Raw genomic sequence first — 24,304 nt, forward strand, 5'->3', positions numbered from 1 at the left:
TCGTTTTAACACTTGTTTTAATCACACAGACACGTCAATACACCAAGACACCATGAAACTGACAAAGTCAGTTTTCCAGAATAGTGGTCGCGGTGCCATTCTGTACAATGTTATAGTCTTAAAGAGCGTAGGTAACGGAAGAGATAAATTGTAAAGTTAGCAAGGTTTTTTTTTTTTTTTTTTTTTTTGCTTTACGTCGCATCGACACAGATAGTTCTTATGACGACTACAGGACAGGAAAGTGCTAGGAGCGGGAAGGAAGCGGCCGTGCCTTAATTAAAGTACAGCCCCAGCATTTGCCTGGTGTGAAAATGGAAAACCACGGAAAATCATATTTAAGGCTGCCAACACTGGGTTTCGAAACCACTCCACCATCAGGGTGACAGCCCTAAAAGTAAATCAGTGATGACTGATCGTTTGATTGACTGATGACTTCTTATTCAAAAATCCCACATGCATTGGCGAGGATTCGAACCACGGCCGTCTTGGTAAGAAGCCAGTGGCAATGCTCGGCTTTCGCGCTCCAATCCCTGAAAGGTGGGGGTGTTTTCATTCCGTAGCCGATCAGGGTATGGCGGGCCTATTGGACGGTGACGCCGACTCTCAGGCAGGAGACTTGTTGCGGTGAAGAAGATGCTTCGGAGAAGGTGAGAGAGTTGGTGGCCGTGCGGGAACTATTCCGGCATTCGCCTTAGCGCAGGGGAATGGAAAACCACGAAAACATTCTCAGCACAGCTGACGGTGGAGACCAGCCCCTATCCGTCTCCCGAATGCAGAGGCGTAGAGCCACGGCAGAACTCTCATCTGCTCGGTTGGTCGGTCGGAGTGTAGAGCTGTCGGAACACGGATCAGCCTTGACCACTTATTATAGGCCGAAGCGTACTGTGCAACCGTCGACCCTATTCCTGGAAGAATTAGGGTATGGGTAAGAAGAATGGAAGATGGAAAAAGGAAAGACTCCTTCGGCCTGACTAACATCCGCTGAAAAATGAAATGGCGTATGGCTTTTAGTGTAGGTCTTCTGATTTGACTCCCGTAGGCAAACTGCGCGTCGTGATTGGGATGAATTAATTGATGTCAAGGCGACACATACACCTACCCCCTGTGCCAGCGGAATTAACCAATGATGGTTAAAATTCTCGACACTGCCGGGAATTGAACCCGGGACCCCTGTGACGAAAGGCCAGCACCCTAACCATTACCCAAGAAGCCGGGCAAACGTATGCTAATACTGTCGGAATAGAATACAATTTCACAAAAGGAGGTTGCATAGAACCCCGCGATTCAGATGCTCCCACAAGGTAACAGAGCTCATGATCAAATATGCCCTATGCCCCTAACATGGATCAACAATACAATGAAGGCCTCTTGACAGGCTTCAAGTGCTAGCGCCATCCAGTGAAGAGCTTTCTGGTCAAGGTTATGCTTAAATGAACCGAGATAAAGGAAGAAACGTCAGTCTAAGAGCTGGTTTCGCAGCGACAAGAACTACCGTTCGTCCGGGTGAGTACTCACAGTAGCAAAGTAAACTTGGAGAACCTATTTCAACTCTTTCCTCAAATGTAGTGTATGTTCACTTCAGACGAAAAGTGTCCAGGAGGCAGCAGATTATCACAGAGCTATAGTGGCTAGTCACGCGGATGTTTATCTGCACGATGCCAATAAAAGGGTGCACTTCTAAGCGTTTAGAATGAGTTTAATATGATAACTAAAGGCAGACAAAATAGGAAGTTTTATATTATAAAACATGGGAACAATCATGTTTTATTATTTGCAATGTGTCTAATTCGATTCGTGCGAAACGAATATTAATACTACATAATATTTTAACAGTACGCCTCTGTGGTATAGTGGTTACTGTGATTAGCTGCCACCCCCGGAGGCCCGAGTTCGATTCCCGGCTCTGCCACGAAATTTGAAAAGTGGTACGAGTACTGGAAGGGGGTCCACTCAGCCTCGGGAGGTCAAAATGAGTAGAGGTGGTTTCAATACCCACCTCAGCCATCCTCGAAGTGGTTTCCCACTTCCCCTCCAGACAAATGCCGGGATGGTACCTAACATAAGGGCACGGCACCTTCCTTTCCAATCTTCCCATCACCCCCACAAGGCCCCTGCTCAGCATAGCAGGTGGAGCCGCCTGGGCGAGGTACTGGTCATTCTCCTCTGTTGTATCCCCGACCCAATGTCTCACGCTCCAGGACACTGCCCTTGAGGCGGTAGAGGAGGGATCCCTCGCTGAGCCCGAGGGAACAACCAACACTGGAGGGCAAACTGATTAAGCAGAAGAATATTTTGATAAACATTATCATTTCATGAAAATCTTCATGTCCGCCCCGGAGGCCCGGGTTCTATTCCCGGCTCTGCCACGAAACTTGGTAAGTGGTGCGAGTGCTGGAACGAGGTCCACTAAACCTCGGGAGGTCAACTGAGTAGAGGGGGGGGGGGTCGATTCCCAACTCAACCGTTCTCGAAGCTGTTTTCCGTGATTTTCCACTTCTCCAAACTTAAGACCACGGCTGTTTCCTTCTATCTTCCTTACGTATCCCTTCCGATCTTCTCATTCCCCCCACCCCACCCCACAAGGTCCCTATTCAGCATAACAGCTGAGGCCGCCCCGGTAAGTTATTGGTCCTCCCTCTCAGTTGTATCCCCGACCCAAAGTCTCACGCTCCAGTACACTACACTTGAGGCGATAGAAGTGGAATCCCTCGCTGAGTTTGACGGGAAAACCAACGCTGGAGGTTAAAACGGATTAAGGAAGAAAGAAAATCTTCATATCACTTGATATTTTGTAAGATTAGCAAATTTTCACTTTTAAAATTAATCTTCTTTCATACTTTGCACGATATTTTTCTCTCTCCGTTAATATTTTCATTTGCAATGAATGCAACTTTTCAGATATTGTATGGAGACAGTTTTCAGGAACCACGTCTGGAAAATCTCATCCATCGCACTCTACTCGCTATCAAGTTATAAGGGGTTTGAAAGTAAAAGCAGTGAAATATCAGCAAATATTAAGCTACCAAATGCAGCACGATACAAAATGTTACATCATGTGATGTGGAGCGATAATTTGCATCGTACAAAACAATACTAACTGACAAAAAATGTAACATCTTGCCAGAGTATATTAAAAAGCTATTGCAGAGTACTCTAACTTTGTTGTCCAACTAAAGTAACCAGACATTTATTTTTTCTCACTGGGTAAAGGTTCCATGACACTGAAATACTATAACATGTTTGTGATTTAGTGTATTTCATTTGGTATTGTGACATTCAATAATCAATGAAAATCTACAACCTGTTTTCCAGTCAATGATCGGGTCAGGGATGGGATGAATGAAGCCCCCAACTTGCGGCGAGGGTATGAATTGTGCCGGCTGCCGAGGCCTGTCGCACTCCTCTGGGGCAATGATTAATGCCTGACGGATGAAATGAAATGATAGTGGAGAGTGTTGCTGGAATGAAAGATGACTGGGAAAACCGGAGTACCCGGAGAAAAACCTGTCCACCTCCGCTTTGTCCAGCACAAATCTCACATGGAGTGACCGGGATTTGAACCACGGTATCCAGCGGTGAGAGGCCGGCGCGCTGCCGTCTGAGCCACGGAGAAGCGTCATTCAATAATAATAATAATAATAATAATAATAATAATAATAATAATAATAATAATAAAAATAATAATAATAATGGGCGAGTTGGCCGTGCGGTAAGGGGAGCGCGTCTGTGACCTTGCATCTGGGAGATAGTGGGTTCAATTCCCACTGTCGGCAGCCGTGAAGATGGTTCTCCATGGTTTCCCATTTTCACACCAGACAAATTCTGGGGCTGAACCTTAATTAAGGCCACGGCCGCTTCCTTCCAACTCCTATCCCATCGTCGCCGTAAGACCTATCAGTGTCGGTGAGACGTAATGCCACTAGCAATAATAATAATAATAATAATAATAATAATAATAATAATAATAATAATAATACATTATATATTAATCCGTTCACCCTCCAGGATTGGTTTTCCCTCCGGTAACCACCTCTACCGCGTTAAGGGCAATGTCCTGGAGCGTGAGATATTTGGTCGAGGATAAAACTGGGGAGAAGGACTAGTACCTCGCCCAGGCAGCCTCACCTGCTATGCTGAACAGGGTCCTTGTGGGGGATAGGAAGAGCGGAAGGGACAGGCAAGAAAGAAGGAAGGAAGCGGCCGTGGCCTTAAGTTAGATATATCCTGGCATTTCCCTGGAGAAGTGGAAAACCGCTGAAAACCACTTCGAGAATGGCTGAGGTGGGAATCGGACCCACTTATACTCATTTGACCTCCCGAGGCGGAATGGACCACATTCCAGTTCTCGTACCACTTTTCAAATTTCATGGCAGAGTCGGGAATCGAACCCGGACCTCCGGGGGTGGCAGCTAATTACACTAACCACAACATCGCAGAGGTGGTCATTAGTATTATTAATAATAAATTATTATAAAAATTAATATAATTCTGATCATAATTTATGTGGTATAATTAGGTATTTATTTCTTCTTCTCCTGCTCCTTTTCTTCTTATTATTATTATTCAGATTTCCTCGGGTTTCCCCGTTGTTCAGTTACCTTAGGCTGGATTACTATCCTAGCCTAGTGAAATACTATTGATCTTCTGAATACATTTATAGATCCTTCAAATCTCCACTTTGTACTTTACGCATAATAGTCTAGTCAAAGTTTCTAATACCATTATCTTCTGCAGTTCAACGTAGATGTTCTCGTTCAACTTTAGCTGGTGAAGTGAATCACACAGCTGGTGCTCCCATCAGTACTAGAACAATGACAACTTCATCCTTATGGTAGATCTCTCTCATTTCATTGGCCGGAGGCAATTGCAATGTCGATAAGATATGTGACCTTTGATGCCTTGTCTGTCAGTAGAAAACCTGTCTGGTTGTTGACTTGTTCTGTCGCTGGGCTGAATAGCTGGGGCAGTGGCGTGTGCGACAAATTCCAATTAGCGACGAACGGCTTCCTATGGAAGGAAGAACTAGTTCTGACACTTGAGTCATAGTGTTACTAGCCTACAAAGAATGCCGCCGCTTATTTACATAACATACAATCTGAAGGTTTAATGAAGCGATTAAGACGATTGATAGAATATCTACGCAGCACTACGAGTGTAAAATTCTCTGTAAGTGATAGAAGAGATCTAAGAATGAAATGTTTTTGATACTATAAAACTTTACAAGGAAAAAATTAATGCGAAAATGTCATTTGTTAGCGCTAACCAGGACTGTGTGCCCCTTTTTCGTTAGTACCTCAATCAATCAATCAATCAATCAATCAATCAATCAATCAATCAATCAATCAATCAATCAATCAATCAATCAATCAATCAATCAATCAATCAATCAATCAATCAATCAATCAATCAATCAATCGATCGATCAATCAATCAATCAATCAATCAATCAATCAATCAATCAATCAATCAATCAATCAATCAATCAATCAATCATCACTGATCTGCATTTAGGGCAGTCGCCCAGGTGGCAGATACCCTATCTGTTTTTTACCTAGTTTTTTCTTAATAATTGCAAGAATTTGAAAATGTTTTGCTCGTTCCCTTGGTAAATTATTCCAATTCCTAACTCCTCTTCCTATAAACGAATATTTGCCTCAATTTGTTCTCTTGAATTCCAACTTTATCTTCAGATTGTGATCTTTCCTTCTTTCAACACCACCACTCAGACTGATTCGTACCGGGCGAGTTGGCCGTGCGGTTAGGGGCGCCCAGCTGTGAGCTTGCATCCGGGAGATAGTGGGTTCTAATCCCACTGTCGGTAGCCCTGAATATGGTTTTCCGTGGTTTCCCATTTTCACACCAGGCAAATGCTGGGGCTGTACCTTAATTAAGGCCACGGCCGCTTCCTTCACACTCCTAGGCCTTTCCCATCAAATCGTCACCATAAGACCTATCTGTGTCGGTGTGACGTAAAACAAATTGTTAAAAAAAACTTATTCGTCTACTAATGTCATTCCACGCCATCCTTCCACCGACAGCTCGGAGCATACCACTTGGTCGAGGCAGCTCATCTCCTTTCTCCCAAGTCTTCCCATCCCAAACTTTGCAACATTTTCGAAACGCTACTCTTTTGTCGGAAATCTTCCAGAACAAATCGAGCTGCTTTTCTTTGGATTTTGATCCAATTCTCGAATCAAGTAAATTTGGCGCGAGTCCCATACACACTGGAACCATACTCTAGTTGGTGTCTTACCACAGACGTATATGCCCTCTCCTTTACATCCTTACTACAACCCCTAAATACCCACTTAACCATGACCGGGCGAGTTGGCCGTGCGCGTAGAGGCGCGCGGCTGTGAGCTTGCATCCGGGAGATAGTAGGTTCGAATCCCACTATCGGCAGCCCTGGAGATGGTTTTCCGCGGTTTCCCATTTTCTCACCAGGCAAGTGCTGGGGCTGTACCTTAATTAAGGCCACGGCCGCTTCCTTCCAACTCCTAAGCCTTTCCTATCCCATCGTCGCCATAAGACCTATCTGTGTCGGTGCGACGTAAAGCCCCTAGCAAAAAAAAAAATTAACCATGTGCACAGTTCTATACCCTTTTATTATTATTTCCATCGCTGCTTCGTTTGGAACACACTGATGATCAGTCACTCTTACTAATTCATTATTTTTACTACATTTATATCCTCTTTTTTCGTTGACACACATCCACGTTTAGCTGTAATCGCCTATATCTACTGTATATCCCTCCTATAAAAAGCAAGGTTTATACCTCTCTTGGTTGAAATAAACTCCATTTTAAATCGGACTGAACCAACAGACACAGACCGAATGACGGGTTATCAAACCAAATGTGTACTGACTGCATTCTCCACCAGGGGTTTTCCAGGGAGCTGTCACAATTAATCAACGTTACGTCGCTGATGTCCCGAATACGAACAGTCTCGGTTCGGAACACGCCAGTAATAGTCTCGATTGCGGACACAAAATATTTGGGAGTAATGCCAGCTCGTTCCAATGCTTTCCCCTTTCGGTTGCGTCTTTATTGCGGAAACCCCATTAATAGTCTCGATGTGCCTCGATTGCAGACACTATTTCCTAATATAAAGTAAATAAATAAATAAACAAATATATAATAATTAAATATTTAATAAGAAAAGGACAATTTCTTTGGCTGCTAATAAATACAACCACCGGGCGAGTTGGCCATGCGCGTAAAGGCGCGCGGCTGTGAGCTTGCATCCGGGAGATAGTAGGTTCGAATCCCACTAACGGCAGCCCTGAAAATGGCTTTCCGTGGTTTCCCATTTTCACACCAGGCAAATGCTGGGGCTGTACCTTAATTAAGGCCACGGCCGCTTCCTTCCAACTCCTAGGCCTTTCCTATCCCATCGTCGCCATAAGACCTATCTGTGTCGGTGCGACGTAAAGCCCATAGCAAATAAATAAATAAATAAATAAATAAATAAATAAATAAATAAATACAACCAAATTCAGTTAAAAACCGTTTTACAAGCTTCATGACATGTGCAGAGAGACTTTAAGTTTGTCAATTTGGAAACAAATGCAATTGGGTCACAAATTAGTAAATATAATATGTTTTAACACATTTGCACGTAGAGTTTAAATGAATCAGAGTTGAAACTTAACAGAGAGGTTTATTTATTGAAATTATTAAAATCTGTTAAAATTAAGTTCTGTTACATACCTTTAGTACATAATTTTCCTTTGCACTTCTCCGTTTTCTCCTTCAAACAAATCCATGTGGTAACACCATTTTGACTACATGCAAATTGTCTGTAACTATAACCATGCAATAAAGCACGTGGCTTATATTTCTCCATCTCCATAAATTCTGTAATAGCACATAAACGATTAGTGAACAGAAACTAAAATCTCAAGTCTGTGGTAGAGCTAACGTTCTGTATGACAACTAGAGCAGAACTGGATTGGTACGACGCGTTGAAAGGGGTTGAAAAGGAAAAAACCCTGGAACGAGGTGGCACTCTTCCCAAATATTTTGTGTCCGCAATCAACACGCAACCACGTCGCTAACGGTGAATTCAGGACCATGAGAATTTATAGTTCGTCGCTAATGGAACACTTAATGGTCACTTCACGATCCGTCGCAAATGGGAAGACACCGATTAACTCGGGCGATAGAGAGCTGGCCTTCTCTTCTGAGCCCAACTTAGGCAGGTTCAATCCTGAGTCAGTCCGGTGGTATTCGAAGGTGCACAAATTCGTCAGCCTCGTGTCGGTAGATTTACTGGCACGTAAGAAAACTACTGCGGGAGAACATTCTGGCACCTCGGTGTCTCTGGAAACCGTAAAAGTAATTAGTGGGACGTAAAACCAATATTGTCCGCCTCTGTGGAGTAGTGGTTAGCGTGATTAGCTGCCACCCCCGGAGGACCGGGTTCGATTCTGCCACGAAATTTTGAAAAGTGGTACGAGAGCTGGAACCGGGTCCACTTAGCCTCGGGAGGTCAACTGAGTAGAGAGGTTCGATTCCTACCTCAGCCATCCTCGAAGTAGTTTTCCGTAGTTTCTCACTTCTCCTCCAGGCAAATGCCTGGATGGTACCTAACTTAAGGCCACGGCCGCTTCCTTCCCTCTTCCTTGTCTATCCCTTCCAATCTTCCCACCCCCACAAGGCTCCTGTTCAGCATAGCAGGTGAGGCCGCCTGGGCGAGGTACTGGTCCTCCTACCCAGTTTTATCCCCCGACCGAAAGTCTGAAGCTCCAGGACACTGCCCTTGAGGCGGTAGGGGTGGGATCCCTCACTGAGTCCGAGGGAAAAACCAACCCTGGAGGATAAACATATTAAGATAGAATAAATTATTATTATTATTATTATTATTATTATTATTATTATTATTATTATTATTATTATTATTATTATTATTATTATTATTATTATTTGTTCTATCAGTCCGTACTCTCCTGTTCCAGAACACTTTTCACTCCTGCTTTTTGTAAGCAGGTCGCGGCTACTATCTCTAGAAGGGTATATGATCGCTGATAAGACCAACGAGCAGAGTGAGTTTCGCCTCAGCAGCGGCTAGTTTACTAAACTAGCAGCTCTGCAGTCGGGAGTCGGAGGGGCTGGTCCCCACCGCCGATTGTCCTGAGAATGGTTTTACGTGGGTTTCCATTCCCCGCCACTAAGGAAAATTCCGGAACAGGTCCTTTTATGGGCCACAGCCACCAGCCCCTCACCTTCACCGCACCCAATCACCGTTTCAAATACCGAGCGAGCTGGTGGTGTGGTTAGGGTCGCGCACCTGTGAGCTTGTATTCGGGAGATAGTGGGTTCGAACACCAATATCGACAGCCCTGAAGATAGTTTTCCGTGGTTTCCTATTTTCACACCAGGCAAATGCTGGATCTGTGCCTTAATTAAGGCCACGGCCGCTTCTTTTGCACCCCTAGCCCTTTCCTATTCCATTGTCGCCATAAGACACCATGCGACGTAAAGCAAATTGTAATAATAACCGCTTCAGATCTCCTTGCCTTAAGACAGGACGTACGGAATGAAAACAATTTATGGCAGTGATAAGACCCTTGTTCAAACATATCCACTGATAAATGACTTTGGTAATTTCATATCGCTGGGTGTGCTGAGCAGAGGCTAGTGTAGAGCAGTCACTTGCGATGTGCTCTTGTAAGATAATTACGTGAATTAAAGGCATCATTAGGATATTTAGTGACGAAAGAGGGAAAACCGGGGGAACTGCCTTAATCACGATGACCAGGCCGCAGACAGTCGTGAATACTCCTCTGCCATTGTTCCAATATAATTAATTATCACATTTTCCACGAAGCCAGGGGGCTGAAATTCGGCACCGGTGTTTTTTATAAGCTAATTAGGAAAAGCAAAGATGTCTTATACATAGGTTTTGTGATAAATGAGGTGAAATCGGGGTGACTACCCTAAACACAATATCACTAAATCGCATATTTACCACAAAAGCAGAGGTCTGGAATTTGGCATAGCAGTTCCTTATAAGTTAATTAGAAAAATTAAAGATATTATATTCCGATATTCTGTAATTAAGGGAGTAACTACCCTAATAAAAAATATCACAGATTCTCTTCTCACACTTTCTACAGGGCTAGAGGGCTGAAATAATGGCATATGTGTCTCTTTTAAGAAATGTAAAGACGTTTCATTCCGATGTTTTGTGATATTACTTCATGAACTACCCAGAAGTCGGTGCTCCAGTGATGTTTCTCAGAAACTTAATTCCACCAAAGCTCTGAAATGGAACACGGTTTCAGGTTAAGCCTTTGCAACCGAACGACACTGAGATTATAATGTTGAGACTACACTTTTGAGAGGGATTGCTGAGAATGATACCGTGTTTATACCACGAATTTTAATCATTCCAACATATTATCCTTTTGAATATAAATGTCTCCAGTTTCCTGTTAAGTTTGCTTCTACATGAATATAAACAAATCACAGGGACAGTCGCTGACAAAGGCCGGTATCGATGTACGAGAAAATTGTTTTTTCACATGGGCAGTTGTATGCAGCATGTTCGAGGATTGGAAAACTATCTAAAATCGTTTTCAAATTTCTTAACGCTTTCACTCCAAACCCTGATGGGGTGTGGTGGGCCTCCTAGAAGGTGATACCCTCTCTCAGGCCAGTCCAACTTCGTAATTTCAGCACGAGAACATCCATTGTCTTTTACCGAGAGGTATTGTAAACGAAACGAATCCCGTTAAACCCAGTTCTTCTAAAGTATAACTTAAATTTTGAGATACAACTACTCCAGGACTCATGATTTCGTCCGGAAGTAGACAAGAGGGCCTGTTAAAACTGAAACTCCCCAGGCAGCAGGCAAGGCGACCTGCCAAAAGTAGAACTCTTCATGAGAAACGATACACTGAGCAAACTGAGAACAACGCTATTAAGCTCCAAACACGGAAGTTTTTTTTTTTTTTTTTTGCTGGGGGCTTTACGTCGCACCGACGCAGATAGGTCTTATGGCGACGATGGGATAGGAAAGACCTAGGAGTTGGAAGGAAGCGGCCGTGGCCTTAATTAAGGTACAGCCCCAGCATTTGCCTGGTGTGAAAATGGGAAACCACGGAAAACCATCTTCAGGGCTGCCGATAGTGGGATTCGAACTTACTATCTCCCGGATGCAAGCTCACAGTAAACACGGAAGTAGGATAGGAGCCTGCCGAAACTAAAATTCCCCATGCAGTAGGTAAGGAGAACTGCCAAAAGTAAAACTCCTCATGAGAAACGATACATAGTCACCCCATCATGATGTTCCTCGAGTAGCGCTAAGAACCATGCTATTAAGCTTCAAATAAACATTCCTCATTTTCGTCCAAAAATAAAAATAATTCAATATTCCCTGCGAAGAACGGTCATTCAGCTAGTCACGAACATATCCGTTAATGTTCCTTGCATGGTAAACCTGCATGAAACATAAAACACCGGATATTATACCTTTAGCAACTTCTGTTATGTATAGTTTAAAGATACAGCCAATGTTAATGAAGACATTTGACATTTCATGTTTGGCCCCTTTAATATTGCTACGCTACTGCACAATGTTTAAATAAAATTCCGAATTTCAAGAAACTCTGTATCGCTGTTTTCCTGTGATGTCGTTCACAAATAAACAGATAAATAGACTGACAGATCCTACTTTCGACTTGTGTATACCTAACCCGAGGTAAAAGTGAAGTCTGTATGTATAGTAATCACCCCGAAGGCTGGTTGGATCAAATCAAATCAAATCAAATCAAATCAAATCAAATCAAATCAAATCAAATCAAATCAAATCAAATCAAATCAAATCAAATCAAATCAAATCAAATCAAATCAAATCAAATCAAATCAAATCAAATCAAATCAAATCAAATCAAATCAAATCAAATCAAATCAAATCAAATCAAATCAAATCAAATCAAATCAAATCAAATCAAATCAAATCAAATCAAATCAAATCAAATCAAATCAAATCAAATCAAATCAAATCAAATCAAATCAAATCAAATCAAATCAAATCAAATCAAATCAAATCAAATCAAATCAAATCAAATCAAATCAAATCAAATCAAATCAAATCAAATCAAATCAAATCAAATCAAATCAAATCAAATCAAATCAAATCAAATCAAATCAAATCAAATCAAATCAAATCAAATCAAATCAAATCAAATCAAATCAAATCAAATCAAATCAAATCAAATCAAATCAAATCAAATCAAATCAAATCAAATCAAATCAAATCAAATCAAATCAAATCAAATCAAATCAAATCAAATCAAATCAAATCAAATCAAATCAAATCAAATCAAATCAAATCAAATCAAATCAAATCAAATCAAATCAAATCAAATCAAATCAAATCAAATCAAATCAAATCAAATCAAATCAAATCAAATCAAATCAAATCAAATCAAATCAAATCAAATCAAATCAAATCAAATCAAATCAAATCAAATCAAATCAAATCAAATCAAATCAAATCAAATCAAATCAAATCAAATCAAATCAAATCAAATCAAATCAAATCAAATCAAATCAAATCAAATCAAATCAAATCAAATCAAATCAAATCAAATCAAATCAAATCAAATCAAATCAAATCAAATCAAATCAAATCAAATCAAATCAAATCAAATCAAATCAAATCAAATCAAATCAAATCAAATCAAATCAAATCAAATCAAATCAAATCAAATCAAATCAAATCAAATCAAATCAAATCAAATCAAATCAAATCAAATCAAATCAAATCAAATCAAATCAAATCAAAATCTCTTAATTTGCAAATGAGGTGTCTACCTCGGTGGCAAATGGTACACTAAAATACACTATTGTCAAGCACTAAATTTTAAATTAACAAGAGAAGAAAAACATTTCTCTAGAATACAATAACATACAATTTATGCTAACAATTTTTTCTATTAAACAAACGGATCATCCTTAATAAATTTATATTGTTTACAAAATTCTACTTATAATATCTCCTATACTTACATAGTCAACTCATATACAGTATGTGGAATTACTTCAAATAATACTATGCAACTGGTATAAGATTAAAATTTACATTGCATTTATTTACTTTCTTTTTTTTTTTTACCCATCTTCAACAGCTCAGCCATCAGTTGTCATAGATTGCCTAGGTGTCATTGAACAAACGCACAAGGGCTTTCCTATTACATAACTATCATTTTGCCAAGCCCACTGAAATGCACGGTCAGCAGATGCATATGAGCGAAATATTTACATCATTCATAACAGGGAGTGACCATATAAAGAACTGGTCTACTTGCATCAATCATACCTCGGTCACCTTCATAGTCAAATCCAAGGATAAGACTGAGACAGATTCATTAAAATAACAAACTTGTTCGAGGCCATACCCGGAAACATAGTGCAATGTAAAAACTACATCTCACCAGCGAAGGCAAAAAAGTGAAGTGAGGCAAAAATTTGAAGCGGACAATAAAATTATAATGAATGATTCAACTATCTCCTTTCTCTTTGTTGACGAACATACATTTTATTTTCAGCTACGTCTTGATATGTTGATCTTCTAACAGCCTTTTCAGGTACATTACAAAGGAGAACACGATTTCAACATGGAACTCATGTGAACTAATCGATGTTGACGACTGAATTTCCGATCAGTTTCACAATGAGGTACGGATGACTGGAACGTCAGACAAGCATTGCCCATTGGAAGGACACTTCAGCATATTAAGTCAACTGCAATCGAGTTCTTATGATCTGTAAAACAGTGCTCAAATATAGTTTAGCATATTCTGGTTTAGTGTACTTATTGGGTGTGTGTGTAACGGTATTTACAAAGAAAAACATGCGGTCAGCTATGCAAAAATACTATAACAAAAAAAACAGAAACGCAACAAAAACGAAAATTTGGGAATGTGGGATTCTGAACACAAAATTATTGTTCATTGTGTAGCAGATCAATACCGCGGGCCCTGAGACATGCTTGAAGTACTTAAGAATTCAACTTACTTTGGGGCAGATTATCCCACTCTTGGATAAAGCTTCAGTCAGTTGCTGAATGTTAGGTGGAGGATTTGGGCGGCCGGCAATTGCTCTTTTTAGTTCATGTTATGCAAGTTCAGCAAAGTTCATGTCCACACAATATGCCGGCCATGCAATTCGCTGTGTGCCATGCGTCTCGAGGAACTAATAGACTACTCTAGTTCGATGGGAACGAACATTATCATCAACTAGTGTAAAGTCACCACCCATAATGGCAGCAAATAATGTAACTACAGTTTGAAAGATGTTGCCTCTATATACTAGACCAGTTACCTTACCCTGGATAGGATTAGAGGCATACGTAAAGCAAACATAATCCCCCACAAAACATGACGAAGCACCCTCACTGCTGATAGCACTCAAGGATGAAGAGCTCTTTCCATCTCTCACTGGATCGTCTTCAGACTGTAATGCACTTATTGTATGGGTGCAAGCTTATGGAGACTTCATCAGGACAGAGTGTACTCTTCCATTGTTCCTGATAGCATGGACTATGAGTTGTTGTTGTTGTTTTCCATCTCACACGAGCTGCCCTGCGGTATGGTTTAAGAGGAGCTTTTGGCACAGGCCTCCTTGACATCATTCCTCCGTCGTGCTACCGATTTCACACTCATCTGACACATTCACTCCGGTGGCCCTCCGAAGATCCTGGTGGAACTAGCTGGTAGTAGCAGTTGGCTTACGATGTACTGAAAACATAATACCGATTCTCCCTGTGAGTTATTTTGCGTTGGCGACCCCTCCGTTATCGATCATCAACCGATTGCGTCTCAATGAACATTTTCCGTATTCTGGAGACATCACTCTGACTCACTCAGACAGGAGAGGTGACATCCACTTGCCGTCATATTTCTTAGCAGCATTGCCAAAATATAAGAGTGCGGTCAGTAGCAGAAATGGTTACTCTTGTAATGTTTACGTCAGTCTTATACGTGCTGTCTCCAGAGTCTGACAAGAAGTTCCAGGAGACACAAACCATTACTGATCGAAAACGTACCGGGCGAGACGCCCACGCACAACAGGTCGAAGGGAGATCTGTATTTATTTTCTTTCAACACGTCGTAGGGCCACTGCTACTCCTTCCTCGATTCACTAGGATCTTGGGAGGACCACCGGAGTAAATGTGTTATATTTGACAGTGCGATACCGGCTGCGCGATGGAGGGCTAATATCAAGGAGGCCTGTGCCAAAAGATCGTCTTAAATCACATCACAGTGCAACAATTCAGCCCAGGGCATTACCAACAGTAGAAGTGTACGCTTCGTCCTGACGATCTCACTATGAGCTTGGACCTATAGAACCAGGAGCATTACAGTCTGGAGACGATCCGGTTAGAGATGGAACGGCTCCTTCATCCTTGAGAGCAGTCAGCATCCGTCATGTTTTGCGGTAGGATAATATTTGGTCAACTTACGCACCTATCCAGGGTAACATTATTGGTCTTGTATACAGAGACAACATCCCTCAACCTGTTGGTGAGGGCTTTACCATAGTTGCTAATAATGCTCGTGTACATCGGACCAGAGTGGTCAGTCAGTTCGTCGAGACACATGGCATTCAGCGAATTATGCGGCCGGCGTATTCTGCGGGCTAAACATGCATAAAGAGAGCAATTGCTCACCGTTCTAACCCCCTGCTAACATTCAGCAACTGACTTAAGATATTATCCAATGGTGGGATATTTTGCCCCAAAACAAGTTGAATTCTTTGATTCTTTGGCTCTGAGTATGCCTCGTCATGTTCAAGCATACCGTACACGATAGCCTGCTTATCTACCTCACAATGAACGATAAAGTTGTGTTCAAAATCGCACGTTACAAACTTTGTGATTTTCTTGCGTTTCTGCTGCTTTTGCATAGCTGACTATGAGTTGCTTTTCTTTATATACACGCTTCTTAATATATACTAAACTATACTAAACTAGTATACTAAACTAGAATAAGCAAAACATCTTTTTGAGTACTGTGGAAGGAATCCGAGCTTAGATCAGTGTCCACTTTCCTCCAGAACTTGTAAGTTACGGAGTGCTCTTAAGATAACAGATTATCCAGTGATGATATATCTTTTAACTGTCTTTGTCCTTTCATCCTTGAGAGCTAATCGTCTATATCTCAAAGCTGCTATATTACACAACGTTTAGTCGTACTTGATGTCTCGAAGTCAGCGTTATGAATGGTAAATCTACAAGAATCGGAAGAATAATACTTTTATTTCATACTATGACGTAATTGCTTCCTTTCCGTGCTCAAAAGTGCACGAAAAATTACACTTTATCGTACTGTAATTATTTTTCATACTGTTTCAATACTGGTCGTCTCTGATTAGTTGAACACCACTTCACAGTAATGCAAACACGGATAGTCGGAGAGATTGAATCAGAGAACATCTAACTTAACCTTGTTGAATTGTTCCTCGGCCTGGTTGCAGTACCGTCACCGTGGTTCCGTACTCATCTACAGCAAGAACAGCGTCTCTCCATTCCCAGCTCAAGTATTACTCACACACTTTTTAGTGATAGATGGACACCCTAGTGCTGAATTGGTCGGCAATCTTCGAGATTCGTATTGGCAACCTTTGAAACACAAACTATGAATCGCTTATGCGTCGCTGTGCGACATCTGGCGTACACTTTGCGTGCTAGTACTGTTGTTACAAATATTTAAATATTTAATATTTAAATCTGAGGAAAAAGTTAACTATCATTAACAAAGATACATAATTTTTTATTATGATGATTGTTATCAGATTCCCCTTGATTTGATCTTCAACCAGAACTGATGATGACTCTAAGGGAGTCGAAACCATCTTCTTATAATCTAATATATTTTACAATGTGTTGAATGGTGGAACATCCCTCAAACTCTATCTTATTAGTACTTTTGTTGTTTACACAGCTAAAGCCAAAGTATAGAATTCATGTTAGGAACAAGATTCGCATCGAGGAATATTATATAATGTTATATAATGTGTGTGTGTGACACAGTTGTTGGCTTAAGATAATCAAGACCCACTCCAATCCTCAGGCCGTAATATTAAAAAAACATGGCGGCCGAAGTAGCCGGATTGCTTTTATTGGGTAACACAAAAATATCACGTACATATTATATAAACGGCGATAATTTAACGTGATAAATGTAACATCATAGGGAAAATCACTTTTACACTTATGAAAATGCTTCGCCAACAAGTACACACCACATATAATCAACTAGAATTACATATATTCTACTAGAAAAGAGCCCAACAAGGTGATTATTTAGAAATTTCAATTCGTCAAATAACGTTTTCTCTTAGATTTCACTTCGCTGGATGATAAAACTGTTAAAGTGATATTTCTAACATCATTTTGAATGTTTCAAAATAAATTAAGGTGCGGAAATCCTCGATTTATTCGGTCTCATGAGAACTTTGAAACATAATTTGTTACCTTAGTTTTGAAGTGGTGGACAATTTCTTAAATTCAGCACCCAATGAAAGGGAAGTACACCCGAAATAATAATGTTATTGGCTTTGAGTCCCACTAACTACATTTTTTACGGTTTTCGAAGACTTCGAAGTGCCGAAATTTAGTCCTGCAGTAGCTCTTTTACGTGCCAGTAAATCTAACAACACAAGGCTGACGTATTTGAGCACCTTCAAATACCACCGGACTGAGCCAGGATCGAATCTGCCTACTTGGGATCAGAAGCCCAGCGCCTTAACCGTCTGAGTCACTCAGCCCAAGTACACCCGAAATTACCATGTTAATCCAACGAACGGCCCTGGTAATGTTAACATAATGTTGAAATATGGCATAACAGCACTTCACATAATGATGGTAACCTTAGTAATGAAACGTTCAGACACTAAAAATATAATAGGTTTTTACCCATTAAAGAACATGGGTGCGAAAACTCTATTGACTAAACATTGACATTTAACCACTTGGACGAGCTTCAGTTCGGCGCTGTCTGCTTGATAACAGATAACCACAGCATGAATCGGAATGTGTTGGTAGTGTAAAACCCTACGTTACAAACCCAGATAATCCCTCAGGTCACTATTTCTTCTGTGTAACAGTATACAGATTGCTCCATCTGTCACACTTATAAGTTTTGTTATACTCCAAGATCCAGCGAAACATTTCCGCAGGCAAAGCACAGATTACTGTAAAATACACTTGCATCTACATCACTCGACATTTTGAAGCACACCGCCACTGACGGAGTAACACAATATCAGTTATATTCTATATAAAATAATATTTTTCGAGGAACACGAATAGTTTGGAAGTAGAGAAACGGCTTTCCTAACCTCAGACTTATTCTCAAAATGATGTATGCACGCTACAATTGTCTCATGGACTTCAAAATAATCACGATGTATATTCCTAATTCATTTATTTCTTAATGTTCTATTCCGTAGAAAACTTAAGAATAGTTGTATGAGAGGCATTGCCATAGTTAGACTAAAGCGTGGTCCACCAAGTGCACTCATGTTCTTTAATGGGTAAAAACACGATCAAAACAAGCACATTCTCACATTACTGTGTATAATTACAGATCCTATGTGTCCACCGATTCATATGAATACACTCGCACACTTATATTCCACAAAGAAACTAACATTTGTCGTCAACTTTCATAAAATTACACCGACTACATACGATAACAACAAACCAAACCAAACCCAGATTTTCAACAATTCCGGCTACTCGATTCGCCATCTTTGAACGATAGAGAGTAGCATTAAGGTCTGAGAATTGGAGTCGGTCTTGAGATAATAAAGGTTTAGAAAATTCATATTGATCGATCATATTATCGATTCAATTCAGACTTCATTTCCGTTCGGTTGGCAGTATTACCGGAACCGGGAGAGCTCCCTCCTTACTCCACACCCCTGTACAAAAATCTATCACTAAAAAGTGTCCGAGTAGGCCTAATAACCTTGCCGTCATCACAATACTGATTAATGTATAGGTTAACACATTTCCAACAGATAAACATCGCATGTATCACAGTATATCATAAAGTTTGTATTATCTTCATTAATCCAGGAGCAGAGGACCATGTTTACGGCTCTGGTAGCTTAGTGGCCTGCTCGCTGCTTCAAATACGTTTTATTACGACATAACCCTATGTAGGCCTATACAACTTATATTGTATCTTTCATAGCGAGACACGAGCAACAAAACTAAAAAACGTCAATGTTGGCAGGTTCGATCCTGGCTCAGTCCGGTGGTATTTGAAGGTGCTCAAATACGTCAGCCTCGTGTCAGTAGATTTACTGGCACGTAAAAGAACTCCTGCGGGACTAAATTCCGACACCTCGGGGTCTCCGAAAAGCGTAAAAGTTGTTAGTGGGACGTAAAGCCAATAACATCATTATTATTAAAACGTCAATGCATGGAACAAACATGGACGATCTGCTTCGCGACGAATGAAAATTATTTATAATGAAGTTCATTTAATTTAAAAGAAGGAGATTCACCATAGTTTTAAATAAAATATTGTAGGCAACAACCACTACAGTGATAAGTTTGCATTGCAGGTTTCGAAATTCCGGATGTAAACATCTCACTTGTAACGTAAATGATAACTTTCCGTGGCTGTTGCATAAATAACTATTAGTGGTGGTGGTGATTATTGCTTTTAGAGGAAGAACCACTTATCAGAGGAAGAAATGAAAGAGGTTTGACACTTTGAAGAACATCAGAAAGGAAAGGGAGAGGCTGCAAAGAGCATGAAAATGAAAGACTACCTAGGCCCCACAAACCTAATTCCATCGGGACAGGAAGAGAACAACAGTCGGCCAAGGAAGGCTGGACAGGATATATTGAAATGAGGAGTCCGGCACAAGTAAGTTAAACCAATGCCAGACTCAGTTAAGGGTCCGATAGTCGGCAACCCACGCTCCCAAGCTGAGAGACCCTGGGTTTCCCCTTCTAGTAGCCTTTTACAACAAGCAGGGCATACCATAGATGTATTCTACCAGAGGAGGAAAATACTTTCAGTAAAGCTAAACTGGGAGCTCAGAATAATACAGTGATACTGGAGGTACACACAGAAGGACACGAGCCAGAAGTGATTTTCATAGACAAACAAAGTACTGTACTGTGCTTAGTCACGAACAAGGTCACTACACTGCGATACCCTGCAGATCCTCAGCATTATCACAGCAAACATATGACCTCCACAAGATAGAACTGAAATGTTCCTTTTATATAGCCATCGGGCAGCTTATGTAGCAAACCAGTAATTATAGACTCTAAAAACCCAAATTATTTCTCACTTAAAAGGAGAGAGAATACATTTTTTTTATCACGTCTCCGGCCAGTTGTGGTGGACTTTGAGAATCCAGCTTTCAGGGCTAATAGTCAATTATGAAATAAACTAACCATGGTGTAGAGTATGTTTAGTCCGACTTATTGGCTGAATGGTCAGCTTTGAGGCCTTCTTCTCAAAAGGGTTCCGAGTTCAATTCACGGCCGGGCCGGGATTTTAATCGCGTGTGAATAATTTTTCTGGCTTGGGGATTGTGTATTTGTATTTTTTCCAACACTCTCCTCTCCATATTCAGACAAGACACCACACTACCAACCACCACAGAAATACTACATAGTGATTACATCCATCCACATGGGGTTGACGTCAGGAATGGCATCCGGCCGTAAAACAGGGCCAAATCAATATCAGCAACTCAGTTCGCACCTGCGACCCCACAGGTGTGGGAATAGCGGTATATGATGGAGATGCAGAGTATGTTTATCTTCGATCGCTTCTTCTCAAGTTAATTACCCTGCCCATACTGTGCGATGTCAGTCTTCAACGCACCCTTCTCAGACTTCGACTGGGAGGTTCCTGTAGAATCTGGGGATTTCCCGTCCTCAAGGTGCTTCTTGGTCTTCCTAGAGGCCTCTTCCCCTTCAGAGTCACTTTGTACACATGTCTACAGCTCTGTCAAACTCAAAGCCGCCCCAGTTAGTAATTCAGTGCTACAAGAAAAAACCAAACCAAACCAAACCCCATGGCACTACAGCCCTTGGAGGGCCTTGGCTTACCAAGCGACCGCTGCTCAGCCCAAGGACCTGCAGATTACGAGGTGTCGTGTGGTCAGCACGACGAATCCTCTCGGCTCTTATTCTTGGCTTTCTAGACCGGGGCCGCTATCTCACCGTCAGATAGCTGAGTGGACCTCGAACCAGCCCTCAGGCCAATGTAAAAATCCCTGTTCTGACCGGGAATCGAACCCGGGGCTTCCGGGTAAGAGGCAGGCACGCTACCCCTACACCAAGGGGCCGGCTTCAGTGCTACACAAGAGCCAGCGGCTATTACTACTTAACGTCCAGCCAGGGACCGCACGCATCTTATCTTTATCAGATGCAGCAGACGCAGTGTCAACCACCACCACCACCACCACACAAATGCAAGATGCCCAAGTAGAACCATTCTTGTATCAACTGCACACACGCAGATTCATGTTCTGGTTGTCTGTTTATTAAGGCGGCAATCAGGAAAAAAGACACCACAATGCACCCACGGACACAATGGACCAATGGCTTTTTTCACTAGCCAGGATATGTGCAGACCAGCATAGTACTCATGTACTAGTTTTATAGGTAAGCGGACACCCTACTTAATGACAAACCCATTGGTTTGACTCGTCAGGAGTGCATTGCATAGAGCCTCTCCAAAGGAGTGTGTGGATATTGTTTCGTGCCCGATCACAAGAAGTCAAGAGGACAAATTGGGGCAAATACTCGTTTATAGGAAGAGGAATTAGGGAGACGTTCGATAGATTTCCAACTTCTTTTAAATCATTTGGGAAAATATCAGGTAAAAAACTGATGGGAAATCTGCTACCTGGACGATGGCTCATAATGCAGATCAATGACTGACTGATTTTCGTATACACCACGTTCCATTTAGTACTGCGGCAAGTAACTGCTGTTTTTTCAGAATGTAAATATTCCTGTTTAACGGCAGAATGACTAATACCCTTAAGTTGATGATGTCATAATTGGTCATCCTTCCAAGTTCACTGCACTGAGCGAGTGGCTGCTTGATTTGGGTCAAATAGCTGTTAACTTGCATTCGGGAGATGGTGGATTCGAACCCCACTGTCGGGAGCCCTCCAGATGGTTTTCCATGGTTCCTATTTTCACACAAGGCTAATGATGTCTGTACGTTAATTAAGACCACGGTTGCTTCCTTCCCAATCCTAGTCCTTTCCTACCCCTTCGTTACCATAATACGGTACCTCTCTGTGTCAGTGTGACATCAAGCAAATCGAAAAGAATAAGTTTCTTAGCAATCGATCTGATCCAACCCAAACTCGGACATAAAGCAAATCGTAAAAAGAAAAAGAAAAGTTTCTTTGCTATCAATCTGGTCCAACCCGAACCCAAACAGTTCCTTTGCAAGTGAAACTGTTTTGCGTTCTTGTACCGAAGAATATGAATCGTTTCCCAGATTTATATGTTACGTGGTTATGTAACAAATTACTGTACTGCACGGTTTTTGCTGTGCTGTAATAATACGCTATCTCGGCACTAATTCCGATGTAAACATGACACAGCATTACAACAACAATAAGAGAAAAGAACGTCCTTCTCACATATTGAATGTGAGCAGTTTTATTACACACAGAAAATGCTGATCACTGCGATGCACAGGCGGATGAAGTCATGGAACAGTTCTGCACTGGCACTGGTGTGTTTAGTGTGGATGACGTAATCGATTAAAGTTCGCAATTCCATAAAGAGAAAAAAGCAGAGCAGACCGGCAGACTCACGTGAATGTTAACCTTTAAACCCTCAGTTTTACATAACATACGAAATACAAGAATGTGACTATCTCTAAAACCACCAAGCGTGTTGATTACGCTGTTTGCCTGTGATCTTGTACTCTTAAGATAATGTGTTCGAATTCTACCGTCGGCAGCCCTCAAGACGGCTCCGGTTTCCCATTTCACACTTTAATTAAGGCCACGATCACTTCCTTCAGAGTCCTAGCCCTGTCCTATCCCATCGTCGCCATAAGACCTGTCTGAGACGGTGCGACGTAAAACAAATAGCAAAAACATCTCTAAAATCCCAGGTACATTTACATGCATCTGAACCCAGACCACTTTGATGTTAAAACGACTGATATCATTAATGAGATAGCACACCGTGGTCATAAACCCATAATTATATTATTATTATTATTATTATTATTGTTCGCGTCTGTGGTGTAGTGGTTAGTGTGAATAGCTGCCACCCTCCGAGGCCCGGGTTCGATTCCCGACTCTTCCACGAAATTTGAAAAGTGGTACGAGGGCTGGAACGGGGTCCACTCAATCTCGGATGTCAACTGAAGTGGTTTTACGTGGTTTCCTACTTCTCCTCCAGGCAAATGCCGTGATGATACCTAATTTAAGACCACGGCTACTTCCTCCCCTCTTCCTTGTCTATCCCTTTCGATCTTCCCATCTCCCCACAAGCATAGCAGGTTAGGCCGCCTGGGCGAGGTACTGGTCCTATTCCCAAGTTGTATCCCCAGACACAAAGTCTCACTCTCCAGGACACTTCCTTTGAGGCGATGGAGGTGGAATCCTTCGGCGTGTCCGAGGGAAAACCAATCCTGTAGAATAAACGGATTAAAAGGGAAATACTAATTCGTTATTAATAATTGATATTATTAATTATTAATCATAATTGAATTGATATTATCATTAATGATAATTCATTATTATTATTATTATTATTATTATTATTATTATTATTATTATTATTATTATTATTAATTACATCGGCAATAGATGAGCACGCACTATCTTCGTGTCATGATGTCGTGTTCCAAGTTGTTCGAGCTCTAAGATCACTCGACAAGTATCGGAAATACAAAAAATACATCGTCGGTGTTAATCTGAAACCTCGTATCTCTAGGAATCTAAAGTTTTCTGGAAAGACAAAATACTGATAGAACGTGATTTTCTCCGTGATAAATAGAAGAAACATAATCAATGTCATTTTTAGTGCACATAAAAAGCGTTATTCTCGTGCAATAATTCAAAATTGAATATTATATAGAAGCAAATGTACTATACATACGAGGATCTGGCATTAATTCGTTGTCAGGTACCTAATTTTGAGATTCAAGGTTTTGTGACAACTTCATGTCCTGGTCATGAATTTGCAAGGTTTCGTTTTCATGCACTAAAACTTCAAAACCTGGTAAATCTTTTTTGCGAGGTTTTATATTAACAGACATTCGCGCATTACA

The 24,304-nt window shown here is 41.1% G+C and overlaps 1 protein-coding gene across 1 annotated transcript in view; it reads left to right on the forward strand.

Annotated features, from left to right (window-relative positions):
- The first annotated feature begins 1,402 nt into the window (after positions 1-1,402).
- Positions 1,403-24,304, forward strand: part of LOC136877417 (cytochrome P450 6k1) — a 154,239-nt gene continuing 131,337 nt past the window's right edge. The window contains exon 1 of the mRNA XM_067151438.2: positions 1,403-1,503. The gene's annotated coding sequence lies outside the window, so the exon portion shown is untranslated. The remainder of the gene's footprint in view (positions 1,504-24,304) is intronic.

Source organism: Anabrus simplex, chromosome 7 (genome assembly GCF_040414725.1).
Source record: "Anabrus simplex isolate iqAnaSimp1 chromosome 7, ASM4041472v1, whole genome shotgun sequence".
NCBI lineage: Eukaryota > Metazoa > Arthropoda > Insecta > Orthoptera > Tettigoniidae > Anabrus > Anabrus simplex.